We start from the raw sequence: 23,224 nt of genomic DNA on the forward strand, positions 1-23,224 counted from the left end.
CTGTAAGTCTTCACAAGGTTGCCACACACTGTTGTTGGTATGTTGGCCCATTCCTCCATGCAGAGCTCCTCTAGAGCAGTGATGTTTTTGGCTTTTCGCTTGGCAACATGGACTTTCAACTCCCTCCAAAGGTTTTCTATAGGGTTGAGATCTGGAGACTGGCTAGGCCACTCCAGGACCTTGAAATGCTTCTTACGAAGGCACTCCTTCGTTGCCCTGGCGGTGTGCTTTGGATCATTGTCATGTTGAAAGACCCAGCCACGTTTCATCTTCAATGCCCTTGCTGATGGAAGGAGGTTTGCACTCAAAATCTCACGATACATGGCCCCATTCATTCTTTCATGTACCCAGATCAGTCGTCCTGGCCCCTTTGCAGAGAAACAGCCCCAAAGCATGATGTTTCCACCACCATGCTTTACAGTAGGTATGGTGTTTGATGGATGCAACTCAGTATTCTTTTTCCTCCAAACACGACAAGTTGTGTTTCTACCAAACAGTTCCAGTTTGATTTCATCACACCATAGGACATTCTCCCAAAACTCCTCTGGATCATCCAAATGCTCTCTAGCAAACTTCAGACGGGCCCGGACATGTACTGGCTTAAGCAGTGGGACACGTCTGGCACTGCAGGATCTGAGTCCATGGTGGCGTAGTGTGTTACTTATGGTAGGCCTTGTTACATTAGTCCCAGCTCTCTGCAGTTCATTCACTAGGTCCCCCCGCGTGGTTCTGGGATTTTTGCTCATTGTTCTTGTGATCATTCTGACCCCACGGGGTGGGATTTTGCGTGGAGCCCCAGATCGAGGGAGATTATCAGTGGTCTTGTATGTCTTCCATTTTCTAATTATTGCTCTCACTGTTGATTTCTTCACTCCAAGCTGGTTGGCTATTGCAGATTCAGTCTTCCCAGCCTGGTGCAGGGCTACAATTTTGTTTCTGGTGTCCTTTGACAGCTCTTTGGTCTTCACCATAGTGGAGTTTGGAGTCAGACTGTTTGAGGGTGTGCACAGGTGTCTTTTTATACTGATAACAAGTTTAAACAGGTGCCATTACTACAGGTAATGAGTGGAGGAAAGAGGAGACTCTTAAAGAAGAAGTTACAGGCCTGTGAGAGCCAGAAATCTTGATTGTTTGTTTCTGACCAAATACTTATTTTCCACCATAATATGCAAATAAATTGTTAAAAAAACAGACAATGTGATTTTCTGGATTTTTTTTTTCTCAGTTTGTCTCCCATAGTTGAGGTCTACCTATGATGTAAATTACAGACGCCTCTCATCTTTTTAAGTGGTGGAACTTGCACTATTGCTGACTGACTAAATACTTTTTTGCCCCACTGTATGTTCTGTATTGATTTGTTACTTTGTATATTTTGTATTTATTAATAAAATATTTAAACATGTTTAACTGAGTGGGACATATACTCCTTTTTTGGTCTCACCTGGTATGGATGCTGCTCCTTCTTCTTCTTCTGTGACTACTGGTCCGATTGGATCCTTGGACTTTTGAGCGTGCATCCTGTATCTGAGTGCTGGTGGTTGACTTTTAGTATATTTGGGTTTTACGAGCAGTCTTAAAAGATGGGTGGGAATGCACACATATCCCTTCCATAGGGGCGTGGATTAGCAAATAAAATAGAGACCGTGAGCCATTCAGTGTCTGGACCTGGAGATATGTGGATCTCCGGTGAGTTGGTGTGTGCTAAGAAATGGACACTATCCCGTGTGGGCGGACCCGCTATATTATATGGACTTTTTACTTTGTGTTTTCACCTTGTCTCTGAAAATCCTGAGCAATTTATGAATTTTAACCCCTTCCCAACCCATGACGCCACGTAGGCGTCATGAAAGTTGGTGCCAATCCGGCCCATGACGCCTATGTGGCGTCATGGAAAGATCGCGTCCCTGCAGATCCGGTGAAAGGGTTAACTCCCATTTCACCCGATCTGCAGGGACAGGGGGAGTGGTAGTTTAGCCCAGGGGGGGTGGCTTCACCCCCCCGTGGCTACGATCGCTTTGATTGGCTGTTGAAAGTGAAACTGCCAATCAGAGCGATTTGTAATATTTCACCTATTATAACTGGTGAAATATTACAATCCAGCCATGGCCGATGCTGCAATATCATCGGCCATGGCTGGAAACACTAATGTGCCCCCACCCCACCGATCGCCCCCCCAGCCCTCCGATCTGTCCAGTACACTGCTGCGGCTCCCCTCCGTCCTGTGCTCCGCTCCCCCCGTGCTCTTGTCCGCTCCCCCCATGCTCCAATTACCCCCCGTGCTCCAATCACCCCCCCTGCACTTCGATCCACCCCCTGTGCTCCGTTCCACCCCTCGTGCTCCGTTCCAGCCCCCCCATGCTCCGTTCCACCCCCCCGTGCTCCGTTCCACCCCTGCCGTGCTCCGATCCACCCCCCCATGCTCCGATCCCCCCCGTGCTCTCCCCCCACCCAATCATACTTACCGATCCTGCCGGGGTCCGTCCGTCTTCTCCCTGGGCGCCGCCATCTTCCAAAATGGCGGGCGCATGCGCAGTGCGCCCGCCGAATCTGCCAGCCGGGAGATTCGTTCCAAAGTGCATTTTGATCACTGAGATAGATTATATCTCGGTGATCAAAATAAAAAAAATAATAAATGACCCCCCCCCTTTGTCACCCCCATAGGTAGGGACAATAAAAAAATAAAGAATTTTTTTTTTCCACTAATGTTAGAATAGGGTTAGGGGTAGGGTTAGGGGTAGGGTTAGGGGTAGGGTTAGGGGTAGGGTTAGGGTTAGGGCTAGGGTTAGGGGTAGGGTTAGGGGTAGGGCTAGGGTTAGGGTTTCGGTATGTGCACACGTATTCTGTTCCTCTGCGGATTTTCCGCTGCGGATTTGATAAATCCGCAGTGCTAAACCGCTGCGGATTTATGGCGGATTTACCGCGTTTTTTCTGCGCATTTCACTGCGGTTTTACAACTGCGATTTTCTATTTGAGCAGTTGTTAAACCGCTGCGGAATCCGCACAAAGAAGTGACATGCTGCGGAATGTAAACCGCTGCGTTTCCATGCAGTTTTTCCGCAGCATGTGTACAGCGATTTTTGTTTTCCATAGGTTTACATTGAACTGTAAACTCATGGGAAACTGCTGCAGATCCGCAGCGTTTTCCGCAGCGTGTGCACATACCTTTAGAATTAGGCTATGTGCACACGGTGCGGATTTGGCTGCGGATCCGCAGCGGATTGGCCGCTGCGGATTCGCAGCAGTCTTCCATCAGGTTTACAGTACCATTTAAATCTATGGAAAACCAAACCCGCTGTGCCCATGGTGCGGAAAATACAGTGCGGAAACGCTGCATTGTATTTTCCATAGCATGTCAATTCTTTGTGCGGATTCCGCAGCGTTTTACACCTGTTCCTCAATAGGAATCCGCAGGTGAAATCCGCACAAAAAACACTGGAAATCCGCGGAAAATCCGCAGGTAAAACGCAGTGCCTTTTACCCGCGGATTTTTCAAAAATGATGCTGAAAAATCTCACACGAATCTGCAACGTGGGCACATAGCCTTAGGGTTAGGGTTGGAATTAGGGTTGTGGTTAGGGTTAGGGGTGTGTTGGGGTTAGGGTTGTGGTTAGGGGTGTGTTGGGGTTAGGTTTGTGATTAGGGTTATGGCTACAGTTGGGATTAGAGTTAGGGGTGTGTTGGGGTTAGTGTTGGAGGTAGAATTGAGGGGTTACCACTGTTTAGGCACATCAGGGGTCTCCAAACGCAACATGGCGCCACCATTGATTCCAGCCAATCTCGTATTCAAAAAGTCAAATGGTGCTCCCTCAATTCCGAGCCCCGACGTGTGCCCAAACAGTGGTTTACCCCCACATATGGGGTACCAGCATACTCAGGATAAACTGCGCAACAATTACTGGGGTCCAATTTCTCCTGTTACCCTTGTGAAAATAAAAAATTGCTTGCTAAAACATCATTTTTGAGGAAAGAAAAATGATTTTTTATTTTCACGGCTCTGCGTTGTAAACGTCTGTGAAGCACTTGGGGGTTCAAAGTGCTCACCACATATCTAGATAAGTTCCTTGGGGGATCTAGTTTCTAAAATGGGGTCACTTGTGGGGGGTTTCTACTGTTTAGGCACACCAGGGGCTCTGCAAACGCAACGTGACGCCCGCAGACCATTCCATCAAAGTCTGCATTTCAATAGTCACTACTTCCCTTCTGAGCCCCGACGTGTGCCCAAACAGTGGTTTACCTCCACACATGGGGTATCAGCGTACTCAGGAGGAACTGGACAACAACTTTTGGAGTCCAATTTCTCCTGTAACCCTTGGGAAAATAAAAAATTCTGGGCTAAATAATTATTTTTGAGGAAAGAAAACGTATTTATTATTTTCACGGCTCTGCATTATAAACTTCTATGAAGCACTTGGGGGTTCAAAGTGCTCACCGCACATCTAGATAAGTTCCTTTCGGGGTCTAGTTTCCAAAATAGGGTCACTTGTGGGGGGTTTCTACTGTTTAGCCACATCAGGGGCTCTGCAAACGCAACGTGACGCCCGCAGAGCATTCCATCAAAGTCTGCATTTCAAAACGTCACTACTTCAATTCCGAGCCCCGGCATGTGCCCAAACAGTAGTTTACCCCCACATATGGGGTATCACCGAACTCAGGAGAAACTGGACAACAAATATTGGGGTCAAATTTCTCCTGTTACCCTTGGGAAAATTAAAAAATTCTGGGCGAAATAATTATTTTTGAGGAAAGAAAACGTATTTATTATTTTCACGGCTCTGCATTATAAACTTCTGTGAAGCACTTGGGGGTTCAAAGTGCTCACCACACATCTAGATAAGTTCCTTTTGGGGTCTAGTTTCCAAAATGGGGTCACTTGTGGGGGATTTCTACTATTAAGCCACATCAGGGGCTCTGCAAACGCAAAGTGACGCCCGCAGAGCATTCCATCAAAGTCTGCATTTCAAAACGTCACTACTTCAATTCCGAGCCCCGGCATGTGCCCAAACAGTAATTTACCCCCACATATGGGGTATCACCGTACTCAGGAGAAACTGGACAACAACTTTTGTGGTCAAATTTCTCCTGTTACCCTTGGGAAAATAAAAAATTGCAGGCTAAAAGATCATTTTTGAGAAAATAATTTTTTTTTTTAATTTTCACGGCTCTGCATTATAAACTTCTGTGAAGCACTTGGGGGTTCAAAGTCCTCACCACACATCTAGATTAGTTCCTTTGGGGGTCTAGTTTCCAAAATGGGGTCATTTCTGGGGGATCTCCAATGTTTAGGCACACAGGGGCTCTCCAAACGTGACATGGTGTCCGCTAATGATTGGAGCTAATTTTCCATTTAAAAAGCCAAATGGCATGCCTTCCCTTCTGAGCCCTGCCGTGCGCCCAAACAGTGGTTTACCCCCACATATGGGGTATCAGCGTACTCAGGACAAACTGGACAACAACATTTGGGGTCCAATTTCTCCTATTACCCTTGGCAAAATAGGAAATTTCAGGCTAAAACATCATTTTTGAGGAAAGAAAAATTATTTTTTATTTTCATGGCTCTGCGTTATAAACTTCTGTGAAGCACCTGGGGGTTTAAAGTGCTCAATATGCATCTAGATAAGTTCCTTGGGGGGGTCTAGTTTCCAAAATGGGGTCACTTGTGGGGGAGCTCCAATGTTTAGGCACACAGGGGCTCTCCAAACGCGACATGGTGTCCGCTAACAATTGGAGCTAATTTTCCATTCAAAAAATCAAATGGCGCGCCTTCCCTTCCGAGCCCTGCCGGGTGCCCAAACAGTGGTTTACCCCCACATATGAGGTATCGGCGTACTCAGGAGAAATTGCCCAACAAATTTTATGATCAATTTTATCCTATTGCCCATGTGAAAATGAAAAAATTGAGGCAAAAAGAATTTTTTTGTGAAAAAAAAGTACTTTTTCATTTTTACAGATCAATTTGTGAAGCACCTGAGGGTTTAAAGTGCTCACTGGGCATCTACATAAGTTCCTTGGGGGGTCTAGTTTCCAAAATGGGGTCACTTGTGGGGGAGCGCCAATGTTTAGGCACACAGGGGCTCTCCAAACGCGACATGGTGTCCGCTAACGATGGAGATAATTTTTCATTCAAAAAGTCAAATGTCGCTCCTTCCCTTCCGAGCCTTACCATGTGCCCAAACAGTGGTTTACCCCCACATGTGAGGTATTGTTGTACTCAGGAGAAATTGCACAACAAATTTTAGGATCCATTTTATCCTGTTGCCCATGTGAAAATGAAAAAATTGAGGCAAAAAGAATTTTTTTGTGAAAAAAAAGTACTTTTTCATTTTTACGGATCAATTTGTGAAGCACCTGGGGGTTCAAAGTGCTCACTATGCATCTAGATAAGTTCCTTGGGGCGTCTAGTTTCCAAAATGGGGTCACTTGTGGGGGAGCTCCAATTTTTAGGCACACGGGGGCTCTCCAAACGTTACATGGTGTCCGCTAAAGAGTGGAGCCAATTTTTCATTCAAAAAGTCAAATGGCGCTCCTTCCCTTCCAAGCCCTGCCGTGCGCCCAAATAGTGGTTTACCCCCACATACGAGGTATCAGCGTACTCAGGACAAATTGCACAACAACTTTCGTGGTTCAGTTTCTCCTTTTACCATTGGGAAAATAAAAAAATTGTTGCTAAAAGATAATTTTTGTGACTAAAAAGTTAAATGTTCATTTTTTCCTTCCATGTTGCTTCTGCTGCTGTGAAGCACCTGAAGGGTTAATAAATTTCTTGAATGTGGTTTTGAGTACCTTGAGGGGTGCAGTTTTTAGAATGGTGTCACTTTTGGGTATTTTCAGCCATATAGACCCCTCAAACTGACTTAAAATGTGAGGTGGTCCCTAAAAAAAATGGTTTTGTAAATTTCGTTGTAAAAATGAGAAATCGCTGGTCAAATTTTAACCCTTATAACTTCCTAGCAAAAAAAATTTTGTTTCCAAAATTGTGCTGATGTAAAGTATACATGTGGGAAATGTTATTTATTAACTATTTTGTGTCACATAACTCTCTGGTTTAACAGAATAAAAATTCAAAATGTGAAAATTGCAAAATTTTCAAAATTTTCGCCAAATTTCCGTTTTTATCACAAATAAACGCAGAATTTATTTACCTAAATTTACCACTAACATGAAGCCCAATATGTCACGAAAAAACAATCTCAGAACCGCTAGGATCCGTCGAAGCGTTCCTGAGTTATTACCTCATAAAGGGACACTGGTCAGAATTGCAAAAAACGGCCAGGTCATTAAGGTCAAAATAGGCTGGGTCATGAAGGGATTAAATAAACCTGCTTGGACGTTTCAGCAATACCGCATCTTGTGCCTACCTCAACAGTGGCTGAGTGAGTACAGATCTCTACAGGACTTATGACAGGTCGCTGATCACTCAGTGACCTGCCCCCTATATTACATAATGAATATCATATATATTAAGAAAAAAAATCACCTGCAGCAGTCAAGCGTTGATGGCAGCACCTTCGCTACAGCATGATTGCATGTGTAATGTGCATTCAATACCTTTATTTGATGCTATAAATTCAGTTAAAAAAAAAAGTCTCAAAATGGTGCTGGCTGCACCTACATGGCCATCTTGCTAGAGAAAAAAAATTGCCTCCTCCAAGGTGGTGCCACTGGCACCTGCACACTAGCATCTATCGGTGATCTGATAGCTGCTACTGTGCAGGTGCCGACAGCGCCATTTTGGAGGAGGCAAGATCGCCAATATCTGCTACTGCGCCGATGCCATTTTGAGACATTTTTTTTTTATGAATTTATATGCATAATCAGAACACCACATGAAGACCCTCACACACAGGCCACCCAGAAGCACGAGAATATCATTAACTCAAAACTGAAAATAAACATTAAACAGCAACCACAAGACGGATTTCATCAACCAAGGTATAATTTTAATCAGTTTAACAGCGCCAATCTGACAGTGTCTGTAGGTTACTCAGCACAATCCTGCTGACAGGTTCCCTTTAATCATACTTTAACAGTCGTATTAGGCATCATCACACAAGAAATATATTGATTCAGTATATCACATAAAAAATAACAGTATCAAAGACTTGAGGTGGTATCAGGCATCTTTTCACTCCTATACAAAGCTTCTGCCTATTCACTTAATGCCCAGTAGATGGAACCAAACTTTCAATGTCGACTATGTACTTCAATTACCAAACAGAGACTCTATAAAGTACAATTTGCATTAAAGAAACAAAGGCGTAATTTATATGTGGTCCCTGTTTATTCTTTTATTCTAGCAACCTAGGAGAAGGGACACCATTTGGGTGTATGACATAGGGTGCCAGCCAGCGGTTAGGCAGGGTCTTTATTTTATTTTTTTAAGAGTAGCAATAAGGATTATCTCAGACACTGATAGCCTACTTCCCATACACGTCTGATCAACATACCACCTATTCTGTAGTTGTACAGGTGTCGAGGTTACCGCTAAATCCTTATAGTTTTGATGGTATACTTGTCTGTGTATTCTTTTTATTGTCTTTTAGTAAAAAATTAATGAATATGTTTGATTAATAAAGAGTATTTAATTAATATAATTGATAAAGATTTTTGATTTTAACTTAATGACATGTAAAGTCCCTGGCCAAAATGTTTGCTTTTGACAGTGGAGCGCATCTCGCAGCACAATGACAATTCCAAGGAGCAGTCCATGATCTTGACCACATCAGAGTACAAAACAGGGACAGCTTTCTACGAGAAATAATGGTTGCTAAGTATTCTCCTTCAAGGCTAAGTTAAAGGTAAATCCAAGTTTTCCTGCACCCAATGCAAAAATTAAGTGTTTGTCCACTACTTTTTCATCCTTAGTATAGGTCATCAATTTCTGATCAGTTGGGGTCTGAAACCCGGCTGTTATCATTGTTGGTGACTATCGGACAGAAATACATGCTTGCGGAACTGCTCTGATAGTAACCGCTGCAGGGTACTGCACATTCACGTCTTATTGATGTGCATAGGAGGTAGATATGCAGTGTGCCCCACACTGTTCCCCCACAGTGACCCTGTCTATTCTGTCCCTCCATACTGCTCAGTCTCAAAGCTGTGCTACCTCAAATTCACTCTTATCCTATGCCCTTACACTCCCTCCCCTACACACTATCCCTTTACACTTTTCTCATTCATACTGTCTCCTCACACTATCTCCTTATACTGTAATCTCACACTTTTCTCCTCCATATGGCCCTCTCACACTTTTCTCTCGAATATTGTTGCCTTTCACTTTTCTACCACCATACTGACCCCACACACTTTTTCCCTGTACTCTTAACTCAAACTTTGCTCCCCATGCTGTCCTGTCACACTACATCCCCATTGTTGTCCCCTCATATAATTTTACTTGCTACACTGTATCCTTTTTCTATTCTCCTATACTGTCCCTTCACACTTCCCCCATACTGTCACCTGACACTATCCTCCCCATACATTTTTCTCATCCCATACTGCCTCTTCACAATTTTCTGCATACTATACCCTCACACTCTCATCCTATATTATCGCATCACAAGATCCCCACCTATAGATATCTTCCTATATTTTTCCCTCACAAGATTCTCACCTATAGATTTCTCCAACTATAAAACACCTGTTTAATTAGCGGTCAGAGCTTCAGTTGTACTTGCACCTGACAGCAAAGAGCTGGAATTTTACATGTTCTCCAAGTCGACTGTCAGTTTGATAGTTGGCTCAAAGGACAACCAAATCATACACCCAGTGTATGACAAAATGCAAGTGCTACTTGAGAATGCTGTCTGGCTACTAGACTGCTAACAGGCATAGCAATCCTTGTGCTTTCCTGTTAATCGACCCACCCATTTCTATTACCTTATCCAATAGGATACGAGAGACAGGTTTTTAACATTGGCTGGAAGGATGTCAGCGACAGCTTTATTAATCTTGTACACCAAACGTTTTGTTATGGCACTTAAAACTCAATTATATATATATATATATATATATATATATATATATATATATATATATACAAGGTAATGATAGCCATTTGCAGGCCTTCCTTTGCACAAGTCTGCCTAGCAACAAACCAATGGCCAGACTTCTCAAAACAAGCACCAGCTATGACTTGCCATATTGAAACAATATCTGCAATACTGGAAGATAAATTAACACCAGATATCATCAAACTCCAAATTATCAATCATTCATTTTTTTTTATAAAGTTCTTAAAGAAACAAACTTTAGAACATTCCCTATTTTGAATAACACACCGTGTTCCAAATTATTATTCAAATTGCATTGAATTAATTATATAAATTTTTGTTTTTCAAAAAGCTCATGAATGGTATTGTGTGGCTGGACTTTTTAGATCACGGAATTTAATCTAAAAAATCTGTGATAATTAGCTTGCCAGGTAAGCCCAATTAAAGACAAACTTCTTACGAAGGACATTTAACATTATTGAGCAGTCCACATGTTTCAAGAAATATAGGAAAGAAAAAAGATCTCTCTGCTACCAAAATGCATCACATAGTGCAATGCCTTGGACGAGGTATGAAAACATTAGATACTTCACGAAATCTAAAAGGGAATCAGTCACCATGTTTTTGATTCCTCATCCGAGAGCAGTATAATTTAGGAAAAGAGACCCTGATTCCAAGGATATATCACTTAGCTTACTGGGTGTAGCACTTGTGACACAGAGCTTTTAAGATGTAGCATGAAGCAGAGCTAGAAAAGCTAACCCCGCCCACACTGAGTCACAGCCTAATAAGTTCATTGTCTATTGAAAGTCTGTTGCTTATCAGAGGAGAGGGAAGAGTCAAAAAATTTGTCAGGACGGAGAAGGACTGTTCAGCAATAATGTCCTGGTAATAAAACATTCACTGTATAGAAACAACAGAACACAGCTTAATAAGTGAGATATCGCTAAAAGAAGTGTTTTAGCCCTTATCTTATTCTACCATAAGAGCAAAAACATCCTTGCAGATTCCCTTTAAAAGTGATCATCTTGCAGTGAAGAGATTTGTGACTGATACAGAGTGCATGGGTTCATGCAAACAAAAGCATAATGCATGAGCTTTCTGTTGGACAAATGCTATAATACCATTAAAAAGGCAGAAAATTGGTATTTGAAGCTGTTGGTGCCTCTGATGTCCCTTCAATCTCAAGGTGTAGAATCTTCCAGAGGGTTGCAGTTGTGCAAAAACCTATTATTTGGCCACCCCTAAACATTACTCAAAAGCAGAAACAGCCAAAGAAAAAAAGGGTGGGGGTGGGGCACCTCCTGGTGACATGAGGAGGGAAACCCATAATAAATTGGACAGTGATCCAGGGTGAAACCAACTCCTTTGCCACTTGAAGATGAAGTAAAGGGGAAAGTTTATTATGGACCCCTAAGGTATTACCCACTTATAAAAGAATGATCATGTCCCACTTTTTCCCTTTTACATATAGTCCACACCCTGAAACAGAAATGAGTGAATGCGATTTGTTATGAATATCCCACAACAAAAACCTACACCACCAGCAGCAGTCAGAATGTGCCTTCCCTAAGTATATAAAAAATTTATCAATATCAATAAAAAATGTGTAAATATTAAGGGGAAGGAGGAAGGCAACTTGAGCCTTGCTCATATTGCTGACCAGTTTGCATACCTCCCAAGTTTTGAAGAATGGAAAGAAGGACAAATCATGACAAATTTTGACAATGCCCCTAGCCATACCCCAACCACACCCATTTACCAAGTCTTTCTAGCCTATCAGATGGAGATGTCAAAGGGAGTGGTAGCAGTGAGGAACATTCAGAAAACTGCAGGGCATAGACCCAAACCTGGAACTGTCCTGCTGTATCCCGCTGTATCCCGGACAGTTGGAACTAGAGATGAGAGGATGAATTTATGGGACTCTGGTCAAGCATCCAGGTAAGCGCTACCCAGGGGCGGATTATAAGAGAGTCAATCTGGGCGGTAGCCCAGGGCCCAGTGGTGTGGGGGGGCCCTGGGCTACCGCACAGATTGCCCGCCACCATCATGGCATTACTGCCCATGCCCTGACTGGCGTATCATTTATGGGCCTGGTGGGCAGAAAGAGGGGGCCCCTTGTCATCTGCTCACCGGGCCCCTACCGGCACTGCGGCGGTTTCCTATTGACGTGAATAGTTAACAACAGCCGCCTTCAATAGTTAACAACACCCGCCAGCCAATTGGAGGCTGGCAGCTGAAGTTGGCCGCAGGCGCAGCGCACACGTCACCGGCGTCTGACATCATTGTCAGTCGCTGGCGAGTGCTCGCTGCTGGAGGGAGCTCGCCGCCTGGAGCGCCGGTCAGGTGAGGAGAACTCTGTTTGTTTGTTTTTGTTTTTTTGCTAACCTAACGGCAATCCGGGCAGGCCAGAATGCTGGACAGTCAGTGACACTGTCTGACTGGGGGCAATATGCTGGAGCCGGAGGACACACTGGGGCAGATGATAGCTGGACACCCTGGGGCAGATTGCTGGACACACTGGGGGCAATGCTGGAGGACACACTGGGGTAGATGATTGCTGGACACACTGGGGCAATGCTGGAGACACTGGGGCAGATTACTGGACACACTGGAGGCAATGCTGGAGGACACACTGGGGCAATGCTGGAGACACTGGGGCAGATTTCTGGACACACTGGTGGCAATGCTGGAGGACACACTGGGGTAATGCTGGAGACACTGGGGCAGATTTCTGGACACACTGGGGGCAATGCTGGAGGACACACTGGGGTAGATGATTGCTGGATACACTGGGGCAATGCTGGAGACACTGGGGCAGATTGCTGGACACACTGTCTGGGGCAATGCTGGACACTCTGGGGTAATATGCTGGACATACTGGGGCAGATTGCTGGACACACTGTCTGGGGGCAATGCTGAACACACTGGGGCAATATGCTGGACATACTGGGGCAGATTGCTGGACACACTGGGGGTAATATGCTGGACACACTGGGGCAGGTTGCTGGACACACTGGGGCAGATTGCTGGACACACGGGGTAATATGCTGGACACACTGGGGCAGATTGCTGGACACACTGGAGCAGATTGCTGGACACACTGTCTGTGGGCAATGCTGGATACACTGGGGGTAATATGCTGGACACACTGGGGCAGATTGCTGGACACACTGTCTGGGGGCAATGCTGGACACTCTGGGGCAATATGCTGGATACACTGGGGAAGATTGCTGGACACACTGGGGGCAGGACTGGAGGCATGGGCAGAATGTAGATACGGGGCATGATTGGAGACATGGGGCAGAATGAAAGACATGGGGCAGGATTGGATGATGGGGCAGGATGGATACAATGGAGACAGATGGGGCAGGATGGGGAGATCATATGGGGTAGAATGGATACTCATGAGGGCAGGATGGGAGAACATATGGCTGGAGCCAGGAATGAGATACACGGGGCCAGGATGGGGAATATTATTACCATAGGGGCTAATTAAGGGATATTATTACTGCAGTGATATATTTATTTTATTGTTTGAGTATACTGTTTTAGATGGGGGGCGGTCCTGTTACTGTGCAGAGTGACACTATATCGCCTTTTTTTCTTCATGTGGTGTAATGTAGAAATTGGAAAAAATTAAGTAATGTGTTCTGCAAGCGGAGCTTGAGATAACTGTGTTATTTCCTGCAGAAACGAACCCTGGCTGGAAGAAATGATGGCGGTCTGTGCTGGATGAAAGATGAAGGACTTCACCTAGAGACGTCACTGGTGAGTCATTGTTACCTATACACTATAGAAATAAGGCGCACGACCATAGAGAATATATGATAGCAGGGAGGTGCAAAAAAAGGGTGGTAGTAAACAACAATAGGAAACAAAAGAAAAAAGCACTACCGTAACGCCTGCACACTACACCACACAATTAAGAAAAAATACAAATTTTATTTGGTACACAGACAAGAATAAAACATAATTAAAATACATAGGCACCCTTACACAGAACCCCCAACATATAAAGTCTAATAAAGATAAAGTGCTAGTGGAAGTAAATACATGATATCAAGCCTTATAATGGTATATAGGCACATACAGATATATACATATAATGACCTCCAGATGCACCAAAGACCCAAGAATTATAAACCACTGAGTGGTGGCACAAATAGTATAGACCTGCAGTGCAGAAATATCACCAAACAGTCACCACATAGGTTCAGCATATGTATATACTAACATCTCAACCATACCCCAAAATGTATGTAAACGATCAAAAAAGCCACAACCTGTGTGGAAAAAACACACACAGGTCAGTATATAGGGGGTAAGAAAATGCGCTGAGCCGACCACCATGAATGGGTGGGGAAAAGCAAGATGGAAATGCCGGGACTGACAGGCCAAAGTGCAATGCAAAACCGCCCAGGGGGGGAAAACAAAGAAAGGGGGGTAATGATGGAATACTGGGAAGGGTGCCGCTAGACCGACCCCACGCGTATCGCCGTAACTCGTACGGCTTTGTCAGGGGAAGTTGTGGATTTTTTGATCGTTTACATACTTTTTGGGGTATGGTTGAGATGTTAGTATATACAGTACATATGCTGAACCTATGTGGTGACTGTTTGGTGATATTTCTGCACTGCAGGTCTATACTATTTGTGCCACCACTCAGTCGTTTATAATTCTTGGGTCTTTGGTGCATCTGGAGGTCATTATATGTATATATCTGTATGTGCCTATACTGTCATGATCCCAATGGCAGGGGATCACAAAAGGGCAAGCACAAAAAACAAAACAAGCTCTAGGGTGATGGAAACTGAGCTGACCGCGATCCTGAACCTAAACACACAACTAGCTGTAGCCGGGGAACGTGCCTACGATGATTCCTAGACGTCTCGCGCCAGCCGAAGGACTAACTTCCCCTATTAGAAGAAACACAGACCTCTCTTGCCTCCAGAGAAACACCCCACAGAAATAGCAGCCCCCCACATGTAATGACGGTGAAATGAGAGGAAAGCACATACGTAGTTATGAAAACAGATTCAGCAAAATGAGGCCCGCTAAAGCTAGATAGCAGAGGATACAATAGTGAACTGCGCGGTCAGCGAAAAACCCTACAAAAAACCATCCTGAAATTACTTGAACTCATGTGCCAACTCATGGAACATGAGGAGTAATATCAGCCCACTAGAGCAACCAGCAAAAAGGAATCACATATCTGCAAGCTGGACTAAGACAAAAATTAAGCAAAACGTGGAACAGGAAAATCAAAAACTTAGCTTGTCCTGAAGATTACAGAAGCGGGAAGCAGAGGTAACAAGACACACTGATTACATTGATAGCCGGCGAGGAAATGACAAGAAAGCCAGGTTAAATAGGAAACTCCCATATCCTGATAGAACAGGTGGACACCAGAGACCGCAGAGAACACAAGTCACCCAGTACCATCTGTAACCACCAGAGGGAGCCCAAAAACAGAATCCACAACAGTACCCCCCCTTGAGGAGGGGTCACCGAACCCTCACGAGAACCACCAGGGCGACCAGGATGAGCCCTATGAAATGCACGGACCAAATCAGCAGCATGAACATCAGAGGCAACCACCCAAGAATTATCCTCCTGACCATAACCCTTCCACTTGACCAAATATTGGAGTTTCCGTCTGGAAACACGAGAATCCAAGATCTTCTCCACAACATACTCCAATTCTCCCTCCACCAGCACCGGAGCAGGAGGTTCAAGCGAAGGAACAACAGGTACCTCATACCTCCGCAACAACGACCGATGGAACACATTATGAATAGCAAACGATGCCGGGAGATCCAAACGAAACGACACAGGGTTAAGAATTTCCAAGATCCTATAGGGACCGATGAACCGAGGCTTGAACTTAGGAGAAGAGACCTTCATAGGAACAAAACGAGAAGACAACCACACCAAGTCCCCAACACGAAGTCGAGGACCCACGCGGCGACGGCGATTAGCAAACTGCTGAGCCCTCTCCTGGGACAACTTCAAATTGTCCACCACATGACTCCAAATCTGATGCAACCTATCCACCACCATGTCCACTCCAGGACAATCAGAAGGCTCCACCTGACCAGAGGAAAAACGAGGATGAAACCCCGAATTACAAAAGAAAGGAGAAACCAAGGTAGCAGAACTAGCTCGATTATTAAGGGCAAATTCGGCAAGCGGCAAAAAGGTAACCCAGTCATCTTGATCAGCAGAAACAAAACACCTTAAATAAGTTTCCAAGGTCTGATTAGTTCGTTCCGTCTGGCCATTCGTCTGAGGATGGAATGCAGACGAAAAGGACAAATCAATGCCCATCTTAGCACAGAACGTCCGCCAAAATCTAGACACAAACTGGGATCCCCTGTCAGAAACGATGTTCTCCGGAATCCCATGCAAACGAACCATGTTCTGAAAAAACAGAGGGACCAACTCAGAGGAGGAAGGTAACTTAGGCAAGGGTACCAGATGAACCATCTTAGAAAAGCGGTCACACACAACCCAGATGACGGACATTTTTTGAGAGACAGGGAGATCCGATATAAAGTCCATGGAAATGTGCGTCCAAGGCCTCTTCGGGATAGGCAAAGGTGACAACAATCCACTGGCCCGAGAACAGCAAGGCTTAGCCCGAGCGCAAACTTCACAAGACTGCACAAAAGAACGCACATCCCTCGACAAGGAAGGCCACCAAAAAGACCTGGCCACCAAGTCTCTAGTACCAAATATTCCAGGATGACCTGCCAACGCAGAAGAATGGACCTCGGAGATGACTCTACTGGTCCAATTATCCGGAACAAACAGTCTTTCAGGCGGACAACGATCAGGTTTATCCGCCTGAAACTCCTGCAAAATCACCCCATCCCTAAGGATACCAGTGGGCTCAGAATTTCCAGGGGAGTCAGGCACAAAACTCCTAGAAAGAGCATCCGCCTTCACATTCTTTGAACCTGGCAGGTATGAAACCACAAAATCGAAACGGGAGAAAAACAGTGACCAACGAGCCTGTCTAGGATTCAGACGCTTGGCAGACTCAAGGTAAATCAGATTTTTGTGATCAGTCAAGACCACCACACGATGTCTAGCACCCTCAAGCCAATGACGCCACTCCTCAAATGCCCACTTCATGGCCAAAAGCTCCCGATTACCAACATCATAATTCCGCTCAGTGGGCGAAAACTTTCTAGAAAAGAACGCACATGGCTTCATCACTGAGCAATCGGAGCTTCTCTGTGACAAAACCGCCCCCGCTCCAATCTCGGAAGCATCAACCTCAACCTGAAAAGGAAGCGAAACATCTGGCTGACGCAACACAGGAGCAGAAGAAAACCGGCGCTTAAGTTCCTGAAAGGCCTCCACAGCCGCAGGAGACCAATCAGCAACATCAGCACCCTTCTTAGTCAAATCCGTCAAAGGCTTAACAACACTAGAAAAATTAGTTATGAAACGACGATAAAAATTAGCAAAGCCCAAGAACTTCTGTAGACTCTTAAGAGATGTAGGCTGCGTCCAGTCACAAATAGCCTGAACCTTGACGGGATCCATCTCAATAGTAGAAGGGGAAAAAATATACCCCAAAAAAGAAATCTTCTGGACTCCAAAGAGACACTTTGAACCTTTTACAAACAAAGAATTGGCCCGCAGGACCTGAAACACCTTCCTGACCTGCTGAACATGGGACTCCCAGTCATCAGAAAAAACCAAAACATCATCCAAATACACAACCATAAATTTATCCAGATATTCACGGAAAATATCGTGCATAAAGGACTGGAAGACAGAAGGAGCATTAGAAAGTCCAAAAGGCATCACCAAATACTCAAAATGGCCCTCAGGCGTTTTAAATGCGGTTTTCCACTCATCACCCTGCTTTATCCGCACAAGATTATACGCACCCCGAAGATCAATCTTAGTGAACCATTTAGCCCCCTTAATGCGAGCGAACAAATCAGTCAACAATGGTAAAGGATACTGATATTTGACTGTAATCTTATTCAAAAGACGGTAATCTATACAAGGCCTCAAGGAACCATCTTTTTTGGCCACGAAAAAAAAACCTGCTCCCAAAGGGGACGAAGATGGACGGATATGTCCCTTTTCCAAGGACTCCTTAACATAATCCCGCATAGCAGTATGCTCTGGCACTGACAGATTGAACAAACGACCTTTAGGAAATTTACTGCCAGGAATCAAATCTATAGCACAATCGCAATCCCTGTGAGGAGGAAGCGAATTGAGCTTAGGCTCCTCAAAAACATCCCGATAATCAGACAAAAATACAGGAACCTCAGAAGGAGTAGATGAAGCGATAGAAATCGGAGGTGCATCATCATGAACCCCCTGACATCCCCAGCTTAACACAGACATCGTTTTCCAGTCCAAGACTGGGTTATGAGTTTGTAACCATGGCAGACCAAGCACTAAGACATCATGTAAATTATACAGTACCAGGAAGCGAATCACCTCCTGATGAACGGGAGTCATACGCATGGTCACTTGTGTCCAGTACTGAGGTTTATTCATAGCCAAAGGTGTAGAGTCAATTCCTTTCAAAGGAATAGGGACTTCCAGAGGCTCCAGACTAAACCCACAGTGGTTGGCAAATGACCAATCCATAAGACTCAGGGCAGCGCCTGAATCCACATAGGCATCGACGGAAATGGCTGATAATGAACAAATCAGAGTCACAGACAGAATGAACTTAGACTGTAAAGTACTAATGGCAACAGACTTATCAACCTTTTTTGTGCGTTTAGAGCATGCTGATATAACATGAGCTGAATCACCACAATAAAAACACAACCCATTTTTCCGCCTATAGTTTTGCCGTTCACTTCTGGACTGAATTCTATCACATTGCATTGTCTCAGGTGCCTGTTCAGAAGACACCGCCAAATGGTGCACAGGTTTGCGCTCCCGTAAACGCCGATCAATCTGAATAGCCATAGTCATAGACTCATTCAGACCTGTAGGCGCAGGGAACCCCACCATAACATCTTTAATGGCCTCAGAAAGGCCATCTCTGAATCTTGCAGCCAGGGCGCACTCATTCCACTGAGTAAGCACCGACCATTTCCGAAATTTCTGACAATATATTTCTGCTTCATCTTGCCCCTGAGAGAGAGCCAATAAAGCTTTTTCAGCCTGAATCTCTAGGTTAGGTTCCTCATAGAGCAAACCCAATGCCAGAAAAAACGCATCCACATTGAGCAACGCAGGATCCCCTGGTGCCAATGCAAATGCCCAATTCTGAGGGTAACCCCGCAGGAAAGATATAACAATCCTGACTTGCTGAGCAGGGTCTCCAGAGGAGCGAGATTTCAAAGAAAGAAACAACTTGCAATTGTTCCTAAAATTCAGAAAACTAGATCTATCTCCAGAAAAAAACTCTGGGATAGGAATTCTAGGTTCAGACATAGGAGCATGTACAACAAAATCTTGTATATTTTGAACCTTAGCAGCAAGATTATTCAGGCTGGAAGCCAAACTCTGGACGTCCATGATAAACAGCTGAGGTCAGAGCCATTCAAGGATTAAGAGGAGGTAAGACGCAGCCAGGCTGCAATTAAGGCTAGACAGCAAACTCTGAGGGGAAAAAAAAAAAAAAACTCCCTCAGACTACTTTTCCTCCTACTTCAGCCAATACGATTACCACTTTTTGGCCGGCTATACTGTCATGATCCCAATTGCAGGGGATCACAAAAGGACAAGCACAAAAAACAAAACAAGCTCTAGGGTGATGGAAACTGAGCTGACCGCGATCCTGAACCTAAACACACAACTAGCTGTAGCCGGGGAACGTGCCTACGATGATTCCTAGATGTCTCGCGCCAGCCGAAGGACTAACTTCCCCTATTAGAAGAAACACAGACCTCTCTTGCCTCCAGAGAAACACCCCACAGAAATAGCAGCCCCCCACATGTAATGACGGTGAAATGAGAGGAAAGCACATACGTAGTTATGAAAACAGATTCAGCAAAATGAGGCCCGCTAAAGCTAGATAGCAGAGGATACAATAGTGAACTGCGCGGTCAGCGAAAAACCCTACAAAAAACCATCCTGAAATTACTTGAACTCATGTGCCAACTCATGGAACATGAGGAGTAATATCAGCCCACTAGAGCAACCAGCAAAAAGGAATCACATATCTGCAAGCTGGACTAAGACAAAAATTAAGCAAAACGTGGAACAGGAAAATCAAAAACTTAGCTTGTCCTGAAGATTACAGAAGCGGGAAGCAGAGGTAACAAGACACGCTGATTAAATTGATAGCCGGCGAGGAAATGACAAGAAAGCCAGGTTAAATAGGAAACTCCCATATCCTGATAGAACAGGTGGACACCAGAGACCGCAGAGAACACAAGTCACTCAGTACCATCTTTAACCACCAGAGGGAGCCCAAAAACAGAATCCACAACACTATATACCATTATAAGGCTTGATATCATGTATTTACTTCCACTAGCACTTTATCTTTATTAGAGTTTATATGTTGGGGGTTCTGTGTAAGGGTGCCTATTTATTTTAATTATGTTTTATTCTTGTCTGTGTACCAAATAAAATTTGTATTTTTTCTTAATTGTGTGGTGTAGTGTGCAGGCGTTACGGTAGTGCTTTTTCTTTTGTTTCCTAGTGTTACCTATACACTGACACTACACACTGTATACTATATACAGAGGTCCTGTGTACAATGTCACCAGTGATCACTGTATTACCTATACATTATATACAGAGCTCCTGTGTATAATACCACTAGTGATCTTTGTATTACCTCTACACAGACACTGCATACTAAGTACAGATCTCCTGTGAATACTGGCACTTATGGTGATAGTATTGTGTTTGTTTTTTTAATTACTGATCAGTATTGTAGTATTCAGTCACTATGTGGTGGTAATATGTGGTCTGGAAATGGTGTTGCGGTATTTGTCCCTTGTATGTGCTATTTGGTCACCAAGTGGTGGTAATTTGTGGTCTTGACATGGTGTGGTGGTATTTGTTCCTTGTATGTGATATTATTTTAAAAATTGAAATGTAAATCAAAATATACCTAAATTGTATTGCATATTTTAACAAATATTTAATAGGTTACAGTAGAGTAGGGCCCGGCCATTTTTCTGGAATAATCTGGTTCAGGTATATCATGACCCCGTCACATGACCCCCGTCACATGACCTGGGGGGCCCACAGTGTCTGAACAGCCTGGGGCCCTGGCTACCCTTAATCCACCGTTGGCGCTACCTGATGGCTGGATGGAAGGCCTGCAAATCTCTTAGCTTCTGGCATCCCTGGCGAGGCTTTTGATTAGCCATGCCTGGCGCAATGTCATCTATACGTCCTGGTCATCTCTTAGTTGGAACTAATGGATTATTTTTTGTTCATTCTTTCATAGTCGCAGTAGTTAGAACTTCCTCATTTTTATGTAAGCCTCACTATACGACATTTGGATTTTTGGCTTCTATAAGTCTGTGTTCACACGTTGCATAAATATTGTATTTTATGTTTCCTGCAGGTGTCCGCACCAAACTACACAATAACAATCTTCTCTGATTATTGCATTTTTGATGCATTTTTTATGTCTCTTAACACTTACTTGGTGAGTTTTTGGTGCAGATGTGAGGGGCGTTTTTAAGTGTTTTTTATAGTACAAAGTGTTTTTTATGCACTGTTTTCTCTAGAAAAAAGTACCCAAACCAAACAGCTCAGCCATGCCATTAGATGCACAGTGGATGCAGTTTTCAAGAAATCACATCCACTTTGCTTGGACAGTTAAATGCAGCAGAATTTCTGTGCAAAAAAGAAAGCAGCATAAAAAAAGGGGTATTTACACTACATGTAAACATGGTCTAAATAACTAAGCAAAGTAGATGCGATTTCATGAAAACTCCTGCTCTCAGTGCATCTAAAGACATAGTTGTACTGTACTCTTTTGGTGCATTTTTTCTCTATAGACTTCTATGTGTAGATTGAAAAAAAATGCCTGCAAAAAACATTGTTGCATTTTTATCTGCAAAATCAAAGCTTTTCTGAGCTGTTTAAAAAAATTTAAAATGCGGCTTCACATCTCCACTGTAAATTCAGCAAAAAAAAGGGTGAAAATACATACATTAAATGAAACATAGAAAACATGCAATAACCAGAGAAGATTGCTATTGTGTCTTGTTGTGTGGACACCTGCAAAAAAAACAGGCAGTAATAAAGGCAGTAGAAAAAAAGCACTATTTATGCTACATGTTATCATTGCCTCAGTATTCCATTTTCAATACATTTTTATGGGTTTAATGGAAAAAAAAAAATCATGCCATTGTTTTACTCAAGAGATGAGCGAATGTGCTCGCTGATACTGGGTTATCACTCAAGTATCACAGTGCTCGATGTGCTCTTTACTCAGTGAGTAATGGGCGATGCTGGATGTAAAACTAGAATTCCTGCCCAGCTTCTTTGACTCCTGTTATGCAGCCAATAAGCATGTAGGGATTGTCTGTAAGGCTACTTTCACACTAGTCCGTCGGTACGGGCCGTCGCAAACAGTCGCCCCGACATACCGACGGACAGTGTGATTGATAAGCACAATGTGGGCAGCGGATGCGGTTTTACAAAGCATCCGCTGCCCATTGTGAGTTCCGGGCGGGAGGGGGCTGAGTTTCGGCCACGCATGCGCGGTCGAAAATAAATGGCGGACCCGACGCACAAAAAAAGTTACATGGAACATTTTTTGTGAGTCGCAGCCGCCAAAAACATGACGCATCCATCGCACGATGGATGCGACATGTGGCAAAACGTGACAATGCGTCGCTAATGCAAGTCTATGGAGAAAAAACTCATCCTGCGGGCAACTTTGCAGGATGCGTTTTTTCTCTAAAATGACGCATTGCGACGTCAGTCACACGACGCTAGTGTGAAAGTAGCCTAAGTCACTGCAATGCCATAGCTATCTTGGTTGTGGCATTCTTGTGATTGGCTTGCTGTCTAACATCATCAGAGATTATAAAAAGATAGGCGCCACCCAGCTCGGCACACTGACGCCATTGCACAGCGCTGTGACACTTCTTTTTGAGGGAGAGAGTGCTTGTCTAGGCCTGTGTGCACAGTATATTGCATCAGAGTACTGTAGTGTTTATTCTGGTGCTGAAGCTGAGCTATCATACTAACATCCCTTCTAAGGCTGGTTTCAGACTTGCCCTGCTGTGCACTGTGGATGGCAGCATAATTTCTTCTTGCTT

This window comes from Ranitomeya imitator, chromosome 5 (genome assembly GCF_032444005.1).
Source record: "Ranitomeya imitator isolate aRanImi1 chromosome 5, aRanImi1.pri, whole genome shotgun sequence".
In the NCBI taxonomy this organism is placed as follows: Eukaryota; Metazoa; Chordata; class Amphibia; order Anura; family Dendrobatidae; genus Ranitomeya; species Ranitomeya imitator.